The following is a 21451-nucleotide window of genomic DNA, read 5'->3' as shown; positions in this document are numbered from 1 at the left end:
ACCAAGTCAGACCCTCCTGGTGGAGTCCCACTGGCTCCCCTGGACCCCGTGAGAGGTTTTCAGAGAGCTCAGTGCTGCAGTAGCCAGCAGAGTCTGCACAATCTAGGTTGAATCTGTCACTTTCCCTGAGACTGCTGAGATCCAACACCCCCTGCCTCTCACCTGGCAGAACTTTGTACCTATTCAATAAATTATGTGGAGACATTGGATGAAGCTGTAAATCAAGAGCAAGGCAGCATGTCTCACCGGGATGGGGCTGGGAGGGAAAACAACCACGGGTGCTATGATCCTCACAGGCTTTCCTGCAGGAACAGGAGTTCCCTGAGGTGAAGGGTTATGATGACCTTCCTCATGTGAAATCCTCCTCTGGGGATTTGAGAACCCCAACATTTTCTGCTCAGAGCAGATAAAAATCTTTCCCTGTACATCCTTGCTTGGAAGGGCATTGAAAGCCTCCAAGCTGGAGCATCAGAGCAGCCCCACAGCCAGGATGGGGCACCCCAGGAGCTGAACCAGTGTCACAGCACCTCACCCTGCTGGCTGCTGGGGAAGTCACAGGGAATCCTGGGGCTTATCCAGCTTCCCTGGCTGCTCCTCTGCCAGGTACATGCTGGCAACATCCCAAGGGTGCAGCTCAGCACAAGCAGCAGCCCTGTGGGGGACAACAATCACATCACCCTGCTGGGATTCCCCTCTTTCCTCAACAAAAACCCCATCATCACAATCACTTTTTTATCCTGTGTTTGCTCAGTCAGAAAAGATAAAGGCACTTGTTATTTTTATGTGCTCTGTGACTTTATAGATGAGCGTGACATTTCTGACTGCTGTAATTTGACGAGGAAAACAAAGTATTGGCATCTAAAAATTAGTGATGGGTGCTTTACAAATGTCTGGATACCCAAAAATAGCTGCAAAAGACAGTACTGCTAGTACATTTTAAGCATAAGAATGAGCAATGGAAGCATCCCCAGAACTGCTCGAGGGAATAGCAGACTTTTCATTTAAGGCTGTATTATTTAATTGGATTATCTGATTAAATGTATAGGTTATGTGAGGACCTGACACTATCCCCTTTAGGAACTGCTGCATATAGACAGAAATAAAATAACAACCAATTGCATGTGAGGGAGAGCTACAACAAATGCTATTTTTGATGCAATTGCTCTGGAGAAATTGGTGGCAGATGCACCACGCTGCTATTTGGTTAAAAGGGCTGTTATCTCCCAGACAAATCAGTTTATGAACTGTAGTGAATTTGCCTTTGCCAAGGTAATTGATCGAGTCAGAGCCATTGGTATGGGGTATTTTGTTGGAATTTCCATGTTTTATTTATCCTGTGCTGGATTTCCATCTGTATGTAAATAAATGCCAAGTGTACGTGCAGTGCCACGGCTGTGCTGCGTGGCTGGGTGGCAGTGAGAGATGCTGGGGCTGCTCTTAGATCCCTGTGCTTTGGGATCTAAGAGAACAACTCACACCAGTCCTGTGAGTTGAGGAAGCTGAATATATTTAACTCAGCTTTTCCTATGTCTGAGCAGGGGATTTGCCTAGCCTGTGGCTGGCTGTTTATTAGCATAACTTAATGGCTGGCTATAAATAGACATGAAGGGAGGTGCAGACAGAGACTTGCCTTACTAACCTGTCTCTTGGGCCCTTGCCTGTGATCTTCCTTTTTTCTAGATTTTTTCCACAGTGATAAATAGTTGCAATGCAATTACAATGTTAATTTGTTGTGTTAATGTGCTACAGCAGGAAGCCAGAGGGGATGCTCAGGCAAACTGGAGAGCCAGTCAGCTCCCATTAACCACCCAGGCTGCTGGGGGAGTCGTTTGCCAGGGAAAAACCAGGAGACACAATCAGCATCTTATCAAGGCTGACACCGAAAGCGATGCAATCAGGTTCAAGTGTCCCAGAAGGACCACAGCACTGAATGAAGATAAAGCCACTCAGCCTTTTCCTGCTTCACTGGGGTCATGGGGAGGGAAGGATGTCATTAACCAAGCAATAAATCTCATTCCTGAGGCTTCCAGTTTTGGTGCTCCCCCCTGCAGCTCCTCCGTGATGCAGGGAAGGGGATGGCACCCAGGACCCCTTTGTCCCTGCATGGGGGACTCTCCCCAGGCTCCTCTGTTTGTCCAGAGGGAATCCTGCTGCTGGGGGCACTTCAGGGCTTCATGGGCTCCAGCACAGGCTGCTGTCCTCCCCTCAAGGCCATCCCTTTTTCCTGCTGCTGTGTTATCAAGGGCTTCGGTCCCCCTCTCACAGTGCTTTTCATGGCTCTCCTCTGCCCCACCAGCAGCTGGAAGCTGTCCAGACCTCCAAACTTTATCCCAGAGCTCCTTAACACCTTGTTTTTTAAGAGACAGCAGATTTTTCATCCCCTGCCCATTTATCTGATGTCCCAGGCTCTCTCCCAGTGAAGATGGCAAGAGGCAGAAGTTTTGTCTTTTCTGTTCTTGAAACTGGAAGATTTCTCCTGCCATGGGCAAACAACCCTCAGATGAAGAGCCCAAATTGTGAACTAATATCTGAAATGTCATTCTTGTCTTGAGAGTGGTCCAGCTGCTGCTGTTCTTCTTGTAGGTCCTAAACCACTCTGTGGGTGCTTTAGTGCTCTCAGCACATGGAAATTATGTCTAGACCATGGTGCTGGTGGGAATGGTCAGATTATTCTCTTTGGCTGATATTCTATTCCATTCTACCTCTCCTTCCTTATGAATGCTCACAAAGTACAGCCTGCTTCAGCAGAACCATTAGAATTTATTGGAAGACCAAACAAAGCCTTAATCAAATATTTTTTTGGTCAGGTCTTACATAAATAAGTAAACCAGTCTCCAAAGCAGATGACTTGCTGGTAATAGAAAAATATATTTTTATTGCAGTAGCTGGCTTTTCAAGGAATTAAAACTCATTAGCCTCTCCCATTTAGAAAAAAAAAAAGGCTTTTAAACATCAATTTAGAATCCATTTACAGGCTCTCTCAAGGCCCTGTGTTACCACTCGGATCCAGGATTATGTCTCCCTAATAAAATACTGGGAAGTGTGGAAAAGCAGTTGGGGAAAAGGGATTTCTGAAATATTACCTTTTCTTTTAAACTAAAATATATATTCAGATGCTAAATTTCAAAAAACAACCAAAAATGCCCCCAAAAACTAAAACTAAAACAAAAAACAATCCCCAAGCAAAATAAAAAAAATCCCCACAAACTCTCGTAAACAGGAATTAATTAGAAAATTGCTGCCAAAATATGCAAATTATGTAAAGTTCAAAGAGGCCAAAAGCCATATTCCTGTTTATCTTAGCCCTGGCCTGGCACAGTGCTTGCAGAGAGGGTTAATGAAAGATATTGGTATTAAAATTAAAGTTATCAAGCTAAAGGATATTTGCTTTTCAAGAACTGCTCACGAAAGGATAAAAGCAGATCTACATTAGCATTTTGCAGCCTGATACTCTGAGACCTGTTTTTTGAGTAGTCCAACTCCTCCAGTCTGCAATTAAAGCCAAGTGGTTTGGATTTTGACGATATCAGAGGTGGGGGAATATTAAAATCCTTTGGAAAACCAGGAGATCCTGTGTGCTCCAAGCTGACCACAGAGCCAAGCACTGCTGCAAAGGTGAGATGGGGCTGATGCTGTCCTCCTGAATCCTTGGGCAGATGTATTTATTAGTGCTTGAAAAACCTGGCTGCTCTATTGGCCATGAAAAATGGCCTGTGGGGAAACACGAACTCGTCATTGAGAACAGTGCCTGCCTCTGTGCAATGAATGGAGCTTGTGGCCACAGAGTGAACAGCAGAAATAGATGATGCTGCTGCTCTCTATTCCCTCCTGGGGCGGTGTCTTTTCCATGTGTGATGTGAAGCAGGACTTGTCTGTTGGCTGGAAACCTCACTGTGAGAGAGGACAGGGCATGGGGAAACTCTCCAGGCCAGAGAGATGAAATGAAGTCAAAACTTTGATTGGATGTTTAAATGTGCCAGGAAATGTTTAAAAAGTATTAATAAAAAACATCTGCCAAAGTAACATTTGTTCCTCCTAAAGTAGCCTGAAGAGAAGGGCACTGTAAATAAGTCAATATATTCCTGATTTACAGAGATCATGCCTTGAGCTGGTTCCATGTGTCTGTGCTTTCCCCTTGTCACACCTCACTGTGATGCCTCTCCCCTCCATCATCATCATCACATTAATGAGCTTATGCTGCTCCTGTAGGTTCTTTTACAGTATCCAAAGGCACCTCACACAGCAGAGCCAAAGACCAGGAGCTTACAACAGCCCATCCCCTTGGTGAACTTCATTAAATTAATGATTGCTGACACTGTGTTGGTGTTTTCCTATAAACTGAGGGGTGCACAGCCTGAGCCATAGTCCATTCCAGCACTCTCCCCATCCAGTGTAAAGTCCTTCCTCATGTTGGGGTGAAATTTCTTGTATTTTGGCCATTGCTCCTCATCCTGTCACTGGGAACCATTAAAAAGTCTGGTCCCATCCTCTGACACCCCCTGGAGATGTTTATATGCATTGGTGAGATCTCTCAGTCTTCAGACTAAACAGCCCCAGTTCCTGCAGTCTCCCCTCATAAGGGAGATGCTCCAGACCCCAAATGAACTTTGTGACTTCCACTGGACCTCTGTAGTAGCTCTCTCTTGTTCTGAGGAGCCCAGAACTGGACACAGCACTCCTGATATACCTTTCATGTGTCTCTCTGCTGTAAAATCCTGTTCAGTGGTAGTATATCAGCACTGACAATTATTTTTAAAGGGTATTTCTCATTTTATATAGATTTAAATACTTTGCCATATTTGCCAAGCGAGACAGATTGTTGAAGGCCAGAAAAACCCTCTCTCTCTCTTGGCACTCCACAGGGCCACACAACTGGAGTGAATTTTAATATTATTGTCTCCAATTAAAAAGAAAAAAAAAATTAAGTCAATTTTAGGAAAAAAATAAGCAGCCAGGACTTTGCAGTAAGCCTAACTCATGCCTGCCCTTTAAAATGTTATAAATAGAAAAACATCATCAACAAACTCCTTCACTGTGCAAGAGCCTAATTTCTTCCTCTCCGCTGGGATCTGGTGTGTTTTGCAGTCTGTCATTAATTGTGCTGTATTGTGAGCATTTTCTGCTTCACTAGTCAGTCAGAGAGGCAGCAAATGGAGTCAGCTCTAGGTCAGAGAACACAAAAAGCCAACTCCTGCTGCCTCCCAGTCAGGTAGGGATATTGAATTGGGCTCCACATAATTGAAAACATTAGCAGGCTGGACAATAAGCCAATTCTTAAACACATGAGCATGAAACACAACAAAGACACAAGGTCTGAAATTCCCAATGAGCTTGATCCATCTGCCCTTGAAAGCAATAGAATTTCCTCCACCTCTGGCAATGGGTAGGGTGCCTGGTAAGAAATACCAAGGGCCCAGTGATCTAAAGGTAGAGATCAAAATATTTAGCTTCCCCAAAAGCTGTGGACAAAAGTAGGCTTAGCACTGCCAGTTTTTGAACAGGCATGCTGAGACAGAAAAAGAGATGGGGTATTTTGCCATGTTTTTAAAAGAGGATAAATAAAACCTTTTTTCTATCTATGAATACATAAACACATCTTCCTTGCCCAGAGAATCTCCTTCCCTAATTTTTTGTCTAGAAGTTGCCTTTAGCCTCCTTTCAACAAAGAAGTCAGTTCTGAAAGGCAGAAAATACCTCTGTGTTCTGTGGTGTGCATTTTCCCAGACATCAGCTCTTGTGTAAATGAGACCTGGATCTCCAGTTCCCTGAATATTGTGGTGCTTTCAGCTTGGCTAAAAAAGCTGAGGGATATCACCTGGCACTGCAGACATGATACACACAATGTTTGCTGACCGGGGCTTCAGCCTAAAAAGAGCCGCACTTGAGACTCAGACATAGGGCACTGAATGAGTGATGGACACTTCCCAGCCAGCCTCCCTCTTTTCCAGCTGAGGAGATACCCCAGGCTGACCCTTCATTCCCTGGACAGCCTGCAGCTAATGCTGAACAGGGAACTGCAGAGCCTGGCTGATGTCTCTGCTGGGCACAGGCACAATTTGCAGCAGCTGAGTGTGTCCCTGCACGGGGCACAACAGGTCCCCTGTACCAGGGACTGTCTGAAGGGCTGTAGGCAGATAACATCCCTGGGTAAGCACCCAAATATTCCCATGCAGGATGTGTAGAGGATAAACTTTCCATGTGGCCATAGCTATGACCTCCCTTTTCTTCCCTTGCATTTTTTTGGTTTCATTGTCTGAGTCAGTGGCAGTAGAGATCACCTTGGCCATGGGAATGTGCAGGAGGAGAGGTTACAGTACCTTAAAATGCTCCACTGTTTACAGTATAATACAACCAGAGGAGGAAATCAGAGGCTCCAGCTCACATGGGATGTGCAGGGAAGTGGCGCCCTTGGGGATGGGCTGCTTTCTGTGGAGGATTTCAAACCCCCCCAGAGGCTCACCTCTGCTGCTAAATGTGGGGAAGGGATAGACAGAGAGGTGAGTGTTCATCACGTCTTCTTATGCAGACTACTTTTTTCTGGAGCAGTTATCATATTGCTTCCCATCAAATATCAATTTGCATGTCATGCTGCAATATCAGGCCTCCAGGCCTGGTCCCCACTGTGGATGCTGTGACAGCAGCAGCCTATGCTTGCATTTTAATCAGAGTTCATTGCATGTGCTGTCCTCCATGTGTCTTCTTGTATAACAAAAGCAGAATAGCAGTCGTGGCTATGCAAAATGTATAAGGAAAGGAACTGTACAAACACACGTGATGGAGCTTCCCTTATCAGGTGAGCAGCACTGGCAGCCACATCCTCTGGGAGCTGTGAGATTGGGGATGATGACGTGCAGCGAGCACAGGAGATAAGGCAAGGAATAATTCCCCATTGCCTCACACTGTTTCAGGCCTCCTATCTACACAATCACAGCCCTCGCTCTGTGTAGGCCGAGCGTTTGGCACTCGGGCCAACAATACCCAGCCAGCGTATCAGCAGCACAACAGGATGTTCAAAACCCAGAGCTCAGAATCTGCCCAGACCTGCTGAGAGGTGGCAGTGCTGCCTGCTCCTCTGAGAGGGGCCACAAAGAGCAAAGGGATTTCCTGAGCAAGGGGGAAACTGGAATGAGGAGGGATGGATGGATGGATGGATGATGGATGGATGATGGATGGATGGATGATGGATGGATGATGGATGGATGATGGATGGATGGATGGATGGATGGATGGATGATGGATGGATGGATGATGGATGGATGGATGGATGGATGGATGGATGGATGATGGATGGATGGATGATGGATGGATGGATGATGGATGATGGATGATGGATGGATGGATGGATGGATGATGGATGGATGGATGATGGATGGATGGATGGATGGATGATGGATGGATGGATGATGGATGATGGATGGATGGATGGATGGATGGATGGATGGATGGATGGATGGATGGATGGATGGATGATGGATGGATGGATGATGGATGGATGATGGATGGATGGATGGATGATGGATGGATGGATGGATGGATGGATGATGGATGGATGATGGATGGATGGATGGATGATGGATGATGGATGGATGGATGGATGATGGATGATGGATGGATGGATGATGGATGGATGGATGATGGATGGATGGATGGATGGATGGATGGATGGATGGATGGATGGATGGATGGATGGATGGATGATGGATGATGGATGGATGATGGATGGATGGATGGATGGATGGATGGATGGATGGATGGATGATGGATGGATGGATGGATGGATGGATGGATGGATGGATGGATGGATGGATGAGGGATGGATGATGGATGATGGATGGATGGATGGATGGATGGATGGATGGATGATGGATGATGGATGGATGGATGGATGATGGATGGATGATGGATGATGGATGGATGGATGGATGGATGGATGGATGGATGGATGGATGGATGGATGATGGATGGATGATGGATGGATGATGGATGGATGGATGGATGGATGGATGGATGGATGATGGATGGATGGATGGATGGATGATGGATGATGGATGGATGGATGGATGATGGATGGATGATGGATGGATGGATGGATGATGGATGGATGATGGATGGATGGATGATGGATGATGGATGGATGATGGATGATGGATGGATGATGGATGGATGGATGATGGATGGATGGATGGATGGATGATGGATGGATGATGGATGGATGGATGGATGGATGGATGGATGGATGGATGGATGAGGGATGGATGATGGATGGATGGATGATGGATGGATGGATGGATGGATGATGGATGATGGATGGGTGATGGATGATGGATGGATGATGGATGGATGGATGGATGATGGATGGATGATGGATGGATGGATGGATGATGGATGGATGATGGATGGATGGATGATGGATGATGGATGGGTGATGGATGGATGGATGGATGATGGATGGATGGATGATGGATGGATGGATGGATGGATGATGGATGGATGATGGATGGATGGATGGATGATGGATGGATGGATGGATGGATGATGGATGGATGATGGATGGATGGATGGATGGATGGATGGATGGATGGATGATGGATGGATGGATGGATGGATGGATGGATGGATGGATGATGGATGGATGGATGATGGATGGATGGATGGATGGATGATGGATGGATGGATGGATGGATGATGGATGGATGATGGATGATGGATGGATGGATGGATGGATGATGGATGGATGGATGATGGATGGATGGATGGATGATGGATGGATGGATGGATGGATGGATGGATGATGGATGGATGATGGATGATGGATGGATGATGGATGGATGATGGATGGATGGATGGATGATGGATGGATGGATGGATGAGTGTTGGTTAGTGGCTGTATCTGACCAGGAACCAGAAACTTCTCTAGAGAGAATGTGAGGGCATAAAACCTGAACAAAATCACACTCTGCTGTAACTGCATGGGAAATAAAAAACTCTCCTGTAGCTGCTGTATTCTGTAAATAATAGATGGATCCATGTCAGGACCATGCCAGGGCTCAGGCTGTGCTTGGACACTGTTCTCATGCACAGAATGGGATTCCTGGGGGAGCCCTGGGCAGGGACAGGACTTGGCCTCAATCCTTGTGGGCCACTTCCAGCTCATGAGAGCTTTGATTCTACGTAGAGGGCATATGTGTACCTTTCTCCACCTCCACATTTGAAGACAATTAATATCATTACATCTCAGGAAATAAACTTGTTCCTTTCATTAGGCAGTACTCTGCTGAGGGGGGTGTGCCCATTCAGAAATCCTTCTTTACAACCTCAGGCATTGTTTTTTTGCTGATGCAAACCCCACGTCAGAGGCATTGTGCAGCAGCTCTGCAGCCCCACCGTGGGCACAGGGGACTGCAAAGCACAGCTCAGGGTGTGCCTGATCGGGCACGGGAGAAGCACAGTGGATGCCAAGCTGACAGAATCTGTGTGAGGTGTTAAATGTTAAAACACTAACATACATTTTAGGTCTTTATTTTCTTCAGATTCCCTCTGGAAAGCACCTCAGAGGTGTGTTCCAGCTCCTGAGAGCAGACGGCTGGGGAGGAGGAGGGGGAAGCACGGCTCTTATGCAGGTAAGGGCTTGAATTCCATCGGTGACGGCAGCAGAAATCCCTGGGATGCAGCGATGGAAAAGGGGGATGGGAACCTCTGGAATCAGCTTCTTGGGATGCTGCTGTGCCACTGCTGTTACAGCCACAGGGGTTGTGAGGATCACAGGAAAACAGCTGTTTGCAAGCAGCACAGGAACATGGGTCACCTTTATGGAGCTGCAGAGCAAACACCTCGCAGGGATGAAGGAGGCAGTTCACAACCCTCAAAGAATCGTGAAAGAAAATTACTTTCAGCCTTTGCAACAGTTCCAGGAAGGTGAAAATGAATCTCTGCCTCTCCCCAGCCCTGTGCTATGAACTGACACCTTTAACAATGTGCTTTTCCTCCTGGTGCTGTTGCAGCTGAGGCCCCTGCACCGCTCCCTGTGTGTGGTGTCTGCGCTCAGGTCCGGGTGGGAGAGCAGTTCCCACCTCAGCAAAATGAGACAGCTCTGCAGGGATTGCTGGCAGGGGAGGGGGCCTTGTGCTTTTACAGGTGCTGTAAATTTGATGATGTCCCTGGCCAGAAGTGAGGAGAGGATCCCTGCCTTGTTCCCAGTGACAGGTTTCACTTCATGGGCAGCCCTGCTCCCACCCTCAGCATCCTCCAGAGGAGCCCCTGTGTGCCCCTCATGCTGTGCTTGAGTCTGACCAAAACCAAGCCCCCAATCCCCATGTGAGTCTGTCCTGGGACACAAGTGGCTGGAAAAGGCTGAACTTCCAAAGCTGAGTGGAGGATGGGGCACACAAGCAGAAAAATCCCTTCTGTTGTTACAGGTGTGTTTAGTCTGGCCCCACATCAGGGCATTCCTGCAGAGACCCCATCCCTGGAAGTGTCCAAGGCCAGGCTGGATGGGGCTTGGAACAAACTGGAATAGTGGAAGGTGTCCCTGCCCATGGCAGGGGGTTAAAATGAGATGGTTTTCAGGTTCCTTCACACCCAAACCATTCTGTGATTTTGTCAAAACAGTATTTTCTGTGCTGTCACTAAGACTTGGATCCTGACAAGGTTCTGTGTGTGTGTGTGTGCTGGAAAAATGGCATTGGCACTACCTGAAAATTAAAGGAAGCAATCCCAGAGTGACAAGAAACCTGGGGAAAAAACAGAGAGAGAGATACAGAGTTTGATCATAAAATAAAACTTTAATTCTTATAAAGCCCTAAATGAGACGCAGGGAGGGCAAATATTTGTTCTGCAGCTGACCTTCTCAGGCAAATAGCACATCAGGCCCTGTGGGGCTGGAGGCATCGTGCTGCTGGGAAGTGAGAAATCACCAAAAGCCAGAGTGGGCTGTAGAGAACCAGCTGATTACTCAGGAGAGACAAAATCCAGCACAGAGAGAAGCTCTTACCTGGGTGAATGTGCCCAGATAACAGATATATTTTTGCCATTACTTTTTGCTGCTGAGGAGAGAGGAATTAATTTCATGTTTGGACTTGAAATACAAACATATTTTCAGCATATGTATAATTTCCTGTATGTGATTGGTCCTGCTGTCTTAGCTAGAGAATAGTTTTTAGTATTTTGAACTGAAGAATGATCTTCTAAAAGTTTTAGGTAGAATTTTCCATTCCATCACACTAAGAAGCTGATTTTGGTGATGTCTGTGCCTTCAAGGGCACAGCACTTCTGTCACAACAGGGAAGGGGGCTCACCTGAGCTGGGCACATGGCACAGCCACAGAATCACAGAGAGGTTTGGGTTGGGAAGGACCTTGGAGACCTCATTCCACCCCTGCCATGGGCAGGGACACCTTCCACTAGACCAGGCTGCTCCAAGCCCTGTCCAACCTGGCCTTGGGCACTGCCAGGGACAGGATATCCAAACAGCCACTTATTTCCAGCTCCAAAAAGTGATTTTTTTGCTCCTACCTGGAGTCTGTGCTGGGGGGCTGACACCATCCAGCAAAACAGTGCTGGCTCTGCTCTCTGCCCAGCCTGGAGGTTAGGCCAGGCTTAAGATAGTAAGGAAAAGACAAGCCAGGAGATGAGCTACAAAATGAACTCCTGGCTGATGGGTTAGCAGGGAGTGGGGTGGGTGTGCTCCTCCTGGCTTCAGGTCTCTTCCTCACAGCCCTTCCCGAGCCGGTGTCTTTACTGGGGCAGCTGATCACCTCGGTAATGATGCCGTTTGTGACTAATCTTCCAGGATTAAAAATGAACTGTAGCCGCTGCAGCTTCCACCTTTGCCGCATAGCAACGAGAGCAGAAAGTCAATTAATTACCTTCTCGCTGGAATCCAGGGGCCCTTTCGTCCTCGGCTCAGCCGAGTGTGTAATGGAAAAGGGATCGAGGCAGGCTGCAGCTGGCCAGCTGGGAATTGCATGACAAAGTGAAAGATGAGCTCTGGGAAAAAGAGGAGAGGGAGAGTGCTGGGGGGAAACCCTCATCCCACAGGTTCATTAAAAAAAAGTAAGATGCTACTGATTACACAATTATTGACTTGTTTCCCTGCTTTCAGCCCTGATGATGATTCTGCAGACACCCTGTCTTGTTGCAGGGCACCACCTGAGCTCATGGAGACACGGGATTTTCTGCTCTGGCCCTTTCCCTGCTTCAAAACTGCGCTTTCAAGAAGTTTATTTGGGTAATAGTCCCTTTTTTGGCTGCTGTTTCTTTGGGTAATGGTCCCTTTTGGGCTGTTGCAGCATCTCACATTGCCCCAGAGGGTTTCCAGCCAGCAGCTGTTTGGTGGCTGTGAGAGCTGGTTTGAATGTGACTGTTTCACTGCTCTTTCTGGTGGCTTTCTGCAGTGAAGGTTAATGGGAAAATCATTCTAAAGATTGAATTTCCTTGGAAAGATTTGACTGATGGGTACATACAAACCGAGAAGCCGTGGGTGGTGATGTGAACAGGTACTGGGTTTGACTCAGCAGGAGGACCTGCTGCTTTTAGCAGCTTCTCTGGAGACTGGGGCTCGTAAGGTCACCCTCAGTCCTCCCAGACAGGACTCTGCGACCACTGCTCTGTTCTGAGGGAAACTGGAAAAGTGAAGGAAGATAAGGACTATTTTAATGTCCTTTTATCAGATCGGACAGCTTCAGAGTCCTCGGTAATTGTCTGTTAATGAGAGCAAATAAATGTTACCTCTGGCCCCTCTGTCTCAGCTGTGTCACTCAGGTCACCTCGCAGGGGCTGGGAGAGGGGACACCAGGACTGGCACTTCTGGGGCAGGAAAGAAGGGGCAGTGGGAGGGAGGAGCATGAACTGGGATGTGCAGGAGCCTCCAGCATGGCTAGTGGCTGAGGTGGGGTCCCTGTGCAGGGCCCTGCTGCAGTGACAGCCAGCGAGGTGAGAGAGGGAATGTCAGGGAGAAATTTGGCATCAGGTGCCAGAAAGAAATCCTGGTTTGTGGAAAGGATCAAACCTAGAGAGACCAAGGAATGTGAGACCCTCTAGTTTAACTTTCCCTCTGGGCACATCTGTCCTGTTATCAGTTGGGATGTGAGCTGAACCAGGCTCCAGTGATTTATCTACAGTGACAGAGCTACAGAGACTGAAATGGAACATGGAAGTTTAAACTCTGCTTTCCCACACAAGCTGGAAATTCGGAATCCCAGGCTGCCCTTTGCCCATCAGGGGTTTGTGCTGTGTACTGAAGTTTTTGGCAAAACCAAGTGTCCAGCTCTAACAGCCAAAGACCTTTGATGTAGCAGGAAGGATGTCAGCTCCTCCTGGAAGCACTGAGAGGCTGCAGTGCCCACTTTGTGAATTGGGTGAATTCAATGACATTTGCAAGCCTTAGGAAACAAATCTTGAGGATCTTTTACCTGATGCAACCTCCAAATGTTGGTTTAATAGCTAGTCCTAAGGTGAGGTGTTTCAGGATTGGGAAAGAGCTCCTGAATCACAGTCCTGCTGTGGGACAGCACAGCCCTCTCCCCTCCCAGCCTCGCAGTCTCCTCTCACTCAGCTTTCTAACGTGGAGAAGGACTAACTTTAAGTCTCATTATTAATTTACCTCATCTGCAGTTTACATGTGTGCAGGGGGAGGTAATCACAGAGCTGCCTTCCCTGCTGTTCTCTTCCTGAGGCTTTATACTCTCCAAATTTCTTTTTGTCATAAATCAAATTAGCTAAATTGCTTAAGAAGTACTGTTCTATTAAAAGCAAATAGTGCTGTGATACCAAAAGTTTATTATGAGAACCATGTTTTTAATAGTAATACTTTGGAATTACAGGCTGCTAAATTCAGAGTTTTAAAATTTAAAAACTGCTTAACACTTCCCTGTGAAATAAATATCCTGGTATGCATTTACAGAGGCCTACAACATGGTACAAATGGATGAAAAGGTATAAATGTGGTTAAAATACTGGGTATTTTATTTGCTTGGATCCCCACACAAAGCTGTAGAGGTGTCTGAAGTCTTGGTGGCCATGAGTGGGTTTGGGAAGCTCCTGAGCCACATTTAGTGAGCCCAGCTGGTGCCTTCATGGACTCTTTCACGGGATGCAGTGATGCACTTCATCAGCAGCTTGTCCCCTTTATTGGGAGCTGTCCCAGGAGGAAAGTGGTGTGGGGGAACAGCAAACCAGCACAGCAAGGCTCCCCAGCGTTTGAGTTTCCTTCCTGCTGGGAAAGCAGCAGCAGGGGAGGGTAAAGCCTCCCCAAAACCTGCAGTGTGTCCCAAAAGGATGCAGCACAGTGGGCTGGAGTGCTCAGCAGGGCTGCTGCTGGTGCCACGAGCACCTCTGAGCCTCCACCTGGTGCTGCTGCCCTCACTGCAAGGATGGAGGCGGTGGGCAGGAATGCTGCTTTAGTGCCCAGAAAGTACTTATTTGCAAATATTTTTTCATCTCATTTTCTTTCCTCTTTATTCAAGTCAAAGGCTTAAGCTAAATTCATGGAAAGGCACAGAATCTGTCCCTGGAATACCCATGAAGCACGGACCCTTGGGCTCCTGGCAGCTGCAGAGCAGACCCCGGCTGAGAACCACCCTGCCTGCACCTTGCCTAGTCCTGAGCCCTTTTCTGCCTCTTATGGAGCGGAGCATCCCACCAGGAACAGACCAAAATCCCCACAGGAGCTTTGCTGCAGTGGTATGGGGTGAAATTTCCATTTTTCTGGAATATTTGCTGTGCGTCAGTGTGAGCTGCACAGCTGTGCTCTGTGCTGCTGCGTCACCAAAAATCCGTCCTCTGCTGCAGCTGCCACTTCCAGCTCATGGGCTGCTCCCTCCTTCTTGTCTCCTGGCAAGGGATCATTTCAGGCCTGCTCCAGTGCCTGTACATTATCCTGGATGAAAGAAAGACCCTTCTGCAGAGGTCTGGTCTGGTCTGGGGTTGACGCTGAGACCCCCAGGGCTGGTTGGACTCCTCTGGTGCCTCTGGACAAGAAACTCACTGCTTGCCTGGTGGTGTGAACAATAAATATTGCTCTGTCTCAGCTCTGTTAATCTGAAGTGCTGACAGGAAAGCTTTTCAGGTCAGAGTATTTGAGAAACTCTGTGGAAATGCTACATTTGGGCTGTAATTACTGGGTGCTGTCCCCGTGACTGGCTCTGCAGTGTGAGGTATCGAGGGTTTTTATGGGCACCCCTGCAAGAGCAGATAAAGACACTGTGATGAGCTGCTCTCTGAGCCCTGTAAGAAATAGGCAGGTTCTCTATTGCTTGTGCTGAGCACAGGTAACTGTATTTCCTTGCACCCTGCTCGTGCAGGACCTGGAGGTTCTGTCCCATGCCAGGTCCCCCTCTGGCCACAGAGAGCCAGGCACCCACACCCTCCCTGTGCGACAGTGAATTTTGCCAGCATTGTGCACTGCACTGCTCACACTGGCATGGAGGGGTGAAAGGGAATGGGGTGTGTGGAGCCTTCCTGCAAAAAGAGGTTTTGTCTTTTTCTTATTTTTTCTTTTTTTTTTTGGCTTCCTTTGCTAGAAGCAGGACTCTGCCCACACTGCAGAGAGGCAGCTGAGGTGAGTGCAGCCCCCAGTCCTTGCCCACAAGCACCAGGATCCCCTCAGCTGGCGGTGGGCATGCAGGGGACTCACAGGCAGCAGCACGAGGGGTTTTCTGTCTCCTCCCCAGCAGCAGGGGAAGTGTTGCTGTGGGCTGAGCTCTCCTTGCCTTTGCATCAAGCTGTGACATCCTCACTTTGCCCTTTGGCTTTCCTTAGGACACAGCAGCAGCTTCACCTGGAGCTTTCTGGGCTCAGGTTGTGACTGTATCCTTTCCATGGAGTTTATTTTTGGTGTCTAGAACCCAAACTGATTGATGATAACTGCACACACAGGTTGCACATCCAAATCCTGCTGCTGGAAACAGCACCCTCCATGTGTGAGGCTCCACAAATTGGTGTGGGAGTCAGCTTCAGAGACCCAACTGCAATTTTGCCAGTAGCTCCAGTCCCTGGCTTAGGTGAACCTGGTTTCTGTCACTCCAAAACACTGACAGAGGTCCTGTTAAAGGAAGATACACAAACCTTGCCTTGTCATCCTTGGCTGAGCTGTCAGGCATATTTCAAAGCAGGATTTGGGGTTTCCCAAATTGCTCCTTCTGGCTTTTGGATAGAGCTGGGAGATGTTTGCAGGAGATGTGAGTGACTGTGCATTGCTGACCTGCTTTTATCAGAAATGGACAGATGGGGGATGGAGCAGGCTGAGATGGAGCCCTCCTGACAAGAAACACCCCAAGGCAAGCTGGCTGCCAGCCCTCTGCCCTGAGAGGCCCTTCCCACAGCATGCACAGATTAAACGCAGTTAAGAAATAAAAGCACTAAAAGAATAAGGAAAAATATAGATTATATAAAAAGTCTCCAGCACTGAGGCATCATCTGACCACAGGGAGAAATTTCCTGTACAGAGCAGTCACTGTTTATTGCAGCCCCTACAACTGCAGCAGAAGAGCTTTATATTTGAAAGTTGATATTAAAAAGCTTGGCACCTATGAAACGTGCACCTTCCTTTGCTAGTCCATTGTCAGTTCCTGTGAAATACAAGATCATGTACATATATGAATATTTAATTTGACAGTGATGAAGCTTTATATATTAAGTCGATGTTAGGCTCGTGGGAACAATACTACAGAGTAGTGAGATGAGAATTTGGTACCCAGTGGCTATCACTTAATTTTGGTGTGAAGCATGAAGACAAACAATGAGTTAAATTTAATTCCAACCTTTTGAAAGTGGTTTTGGGTATGTGTTGTGCTCAAATTGCAAATTAATTTTTAGTTTATAGGTGGCAATGATTTATCAAGGCTCTTCCCTCTGGAAAACAGAAATCACAGCAATTCATGTACTAATTTTATCCCAAATTACAGATCAGAAGTTATTTATTTTGCAAATAGTGAGGTTAAATCAAGAAACTTTTTTTTTTTTTTAATGTGGTAATTTTTTTTTTATCACAATACACATTGATTTAAAATGATGATATTTCCAACCCTTAATATGTGTGGTCTTTTTTTTTTTCATGAGTCTGTAATTTAGGCAGCCATTTTGTGTTCAGTAAAAAAAAATGAAACCAAGAGGGGACATCCACTGCAGGCTTCTCCTGGGGACTCTGCCTTTGGATTTGACTCTGTTATGGTTATTTTACTGCAGAGATCTGTCGGTGTGGCTGCTGCTTTGTCTTGAACACGGGGCTGTGGATTCAGCCACAACAGCCAGAGCACAAACACAGCAGCAGCTTGTGTGATTCTACATTCAGAGTTTTCACTTGGTGCTTTTTGCTCTGGCGAGAGCCAGACACACTCAGGAGGGAGAGCCCAAGGCTTGGGACATTCCAGCAGCCTGGGCCCCCTCCCCTCTCCTCCCAAACCCACTAGCCGTGCACCTCGTCCTGACACCGATGCCTTTCCCTTCCCTACCCTCCCGAAAATCCCAGAGCTATTAACTGGGTCACGGGAGCTGGTCCCAGTCCAGCAGTTTATCTAATTGCCTTTTTATAGTATAACGTGCAACTCTTCATTATCCTGTCAGGGCTGCCCGGCGGGGAGGGGGGATGAGGAGGCAGAGCTGGGATGAAGGCGCTGCTGTGCAGCCTCTCCAGCCTCTCTGTGCAGCATTGCTGCTGCAGGGGTGCCATGGGCCTGCCCATAAACCCAGGAGCTGCTTTTGGCAATGGCTGCAGGAAGGTGGAATGACTTCCATGTCCTGGGATCACCTCCCAGTGTGCACATGTACCTGTCCAGAGGGGGGGCTGCTGCTCCAGGAGCGTCTGGGCTGACCTGTGTGGGTTCTGTTCTTTGGGCAGATGTGACCATGGAATTTTCTTGGCTGTTTGGGTAGAAGGTGCCCCTCAGCCCTCCTGTCTGTGTTGGAGGTGCTCTGCAGCAGGTTAGGGGGTGTGGGGAAATATCGTGGCATAGGCCAGGAGTGTGAGCAGGAATCAGGGGGTTGCACACCTGCCTTTGGACACCCACTCTTTTCCTGAGTGTTACAGGGGAGGATGAAGGTGAACATTCAGGATTTACACACCCCCTTTTTCATATGGTCACAATTTGCAGTCTAGCATGTTTGTAGCAGCTCACAGCTCCCCAAAACCCATGAGAATCAAATCCTGACTGAGCAGTGGACTAGCAGTGATGCCCACCCTGCCCCAAATATCTGCACCCTTGTGCCACTGGCACTGCTCTGTGCTGCCCAGCAGCCTGGAGAGGGGCTGGTGGTGAAGGATTTAGAAAGATAACACACCCAAGATTTGCCCTCCTGGCTTGTTTTAAATGATTTTTGAGCACAAATAGCTATTTTCCGTCAGTTTAATAACCAGAAGACCCAGCCACAACCCTCGCAAGCCTGGTCTGCAGAGATAAGGCAGAGCTGCTCCTCCAGCTTGGATGTGCCTGGGGAGGATGCTGGGGTCAGGACGAGCTGCTCCCCGCAGGAGCAGGGCTGCACACCCCTAGGGCTGCTCGGGGGGGATCCAGGAGACCCTCGGCCCGCCCCAGGGAGCGGCTGCAGAGAAAAGCAGATAGTGCCAGAGCCCCCGGCTCCAGCGCTGGCAGAGGGGAGGCTGAGGCTCGTTCGCGGGTTCGCTCTCGCCTTTTAGCTTCGGCTGAAACCATTTGCAGCTCAAACGCCCCCCTGAGAGCCGCTAACCTTTGCATAAGGTTTGGCATCGTTATCCTGCTTGAGTTAATTGGGAGTTAGGGAGAGCCCAGGAGCGACGCGGCTGCCTCCATCCATCCATCCATCTATCCATCCATCCATCCATCCATCCATCCATCCATCCGTCCGTCCGTCCGTCCATCCGCACCTCCAGCCTTCCCCGACGCGCTGAGGGCAGCGATGGGGAGAGAAGCAGAGGTAAATGCCCCGACCCTCCTCTCCATCTCTCCGGGTTTTCCTCTCTTCCTCTTTCTGTGCCCCGTAGCCCTTCCCCCCGCCCCAGTTTTTGTGCTTTCTGCCCGATTTCAGCCGCCGGTAGTGGTTCGGGGGAAGAGGGGAGAAAGTCTTTTTATTTTTCCAGCCGCTGCTGCAGAAAATCTTTTTCTCCCTCTCCTGGAAGCGGGGCAGGAGCGAGCCGGTGTCCCGGAGGCAGCAGAGGGAGCCCGGGGGTGTTCCCAGCCGGGCAGGGGGCGGCGGGGGCGGTTCCGAGGTCCCGGCAGTGCCGAGAGGGGAGGCGGCTGCGGGCTCAGCTCCCCGTGCTAAAACCGGGGGGACACCGCGGCATCCCTGCTCCAGCATCCCTCGGAGCCCCCACACCCTGACCTCCTCGGCATCCTCAGCATCCCCCACAGCTTCTCGCTGACCTCGGCGTCCCACGAGGCTCGGCAGCCCCCGGCGCTCTGCGGGCTCTCAGCTCCAGGGGTCCCCGAGCAAGGAGGGGGCACAGGGAAAAGAGACCCCCGAGCCCAGGGGGCATCTCCGGCCGGAGGAACGGCCCTCGCAGGGCAGCAGTGCCCCGGGACATTCTCCCGGCACCTGGACTTATCCTGGACTTATTTTCAAGCTCCCTGTGGCTTGCTTTTTTTTTTTTTTTTTTTCCCCTTTTTTGCTTTTTTTTTTTTTTCCTTGCCTTGGTTGGAGTTTTTGCTTTATTGGTTGTTTTGGGGGAATTTTGCTTGGGATTTTGTTTTGTTTTGTTTTGTTTTGTTTTGTTTTGTTTTGTGTTGTGTTGTGGTTTTTTTGTTTTTCTTCTGTTTTTGGTTTATTTTTGGTTTGGTTTGGTTTGATTTTGGTTTGGTATGGGTTTTTTGTTCTGTTATTTGTTTTGTCTTGGTTGGTTGATTTTCTGTCGGTCTGATTTTTTGTTCCGTTTTTGTTTGTTGTTTATGGTTTTTTCAAATATTATTGCTTATTTTAGTTAGGATTTTTTTTCCTCTAAGAGATGCCTCCCGAGCACCACACGTTCATGACATTCTGGAAGCTCAAGGAAGAGCCAAAAACCCATTTCCTCCACCCCTGGCGTGATCACAGAAACGTTTGGGTTGGAAGGGACCTTAAAGGTCAGCTGGGTGGCTCCTGTGGAACCCCCTCCACTCCCTGGCATCGAGGGCTGCTGGCCGGGGTGCCGTGTGATGCCCTGGGACCATTTCGGGTCTCCCAGCCCGTTCGGGGGTGCAGGGGCAGGGGCAGGGGTGCGTCAGGGCTATTTGAGGAAATAATCACGCACCAGACAGAGGTTTGGATGCATTTTCGTTCTTTCTTCCCTGATGCCTCCTTCAGCCTCCAGAAACAGAGCTCCTTCACGTCTTCCTTCATAACGAGCTTGTGTTAAGATGAATAAAACAAAATAATGTTAATAAAAAGAAAAAGAAATGGTTGGATTAATCCCTCTCGGTGTCCATAGCTCTGGTTTTCCCGGGCTATGAAGAAGCGGAACGGCGGCTGCGGCAGCCGAGGGCAGCAGTGACGGCCCCAGCTTTGCAATTTCACCCCTTAAATCGCAACCCTTCAAAACGCTGCTAAACCCGGGGCGAAGCCGTGCCCCGCTCGGCTTTCTCGACCTATCTGTGCACTGACTTGTAATAATTCCCACGCAAGCCAAGGATGCGCCACGCTCACTCGCCCTCCTCCTCCGCTGCCATCAAAAATCCCATTTTCGGGGGGCCGCCTGTAGAAACAGCTCGCTCATCCCCGCGCCGGGAGCAGCGGCCGAGAGACCCCTCAGGGGTGCAGCCCTCAGGGGGGATATTTTAGGGTGTTTTCTGGGGTTTTTTTGCGCCCTTCAGCCTCTATGAACCCAATTTGTTTTTGCATTGTGGCTGGGGAAAATAATAAAAAGGTATTTAAGGAGGTTATTTAAGGTTTTTTCCCTAGGAATTGGGGTTTTTTTCCGCCCCTGTTCCGTACCGCATCCCACCTGCAACCGCAGCTTGGGAGCTCCTTCCCTGCTCTCTCAACAGCGATACTAGGAAATAATTTAGTGGTGGCTTTTCCTCCCATCTGTAGTAAAATAATGCTGGTTTTTTGGGTTTTTTTTCCTTCCAAAACAGCGAAGGAAACAGAAATTCCTCCCCCCACATTTCAAAGAACATAAATATATATAATTTTTTTTTAACAACGATTCAAAGGCTCTCCCGCCGCAGAGGGGACGTGCTTTCCCACACACCGCCCCCGAATGCCATCGCTCCCCCTGCCACTCTCCACCCGTCTGTGTCACAGCACAGGACCGGGATTTCCCGTTGTCGGCTGCGTTGGCCGCTCACCTCGGAAAAATTTAAAATAAATTAAAAATCGTAAGGCTTTCAACTTACAAACGAACATAAGGTCTTGGAAACGAACCAAAAATATGGCTATTCTGTTTAAAGGAAGGAGAAGTTCAGTGTTGGCTGGTGGGACCGAGAGCTGTGCACGGAGCATCCCCCGGTGCCGGTGCCCCGCTGGGGCCGGGCGGTACCGCTGCGGCGCCGATTCGGTGCCACCCGGCT

This window comes from Pseudopodoces humilis, chromosome 19 (assembly GCF_049639895.1).
Source record: "Pseudopodoces humilis isolate 2021_Gansu_Grassland_sample_001 chromosome 19, ASM4963989v1, whole genome shotgun sequence".
NCBI lineage: Eukaryota > Metazoa > Chordata > Aves > Passeriformes > Paridae > Pseudopodoces > Pseudopodoces humilis.
This window is presented reverse-complemented; position numbering follows the sequence as displayed.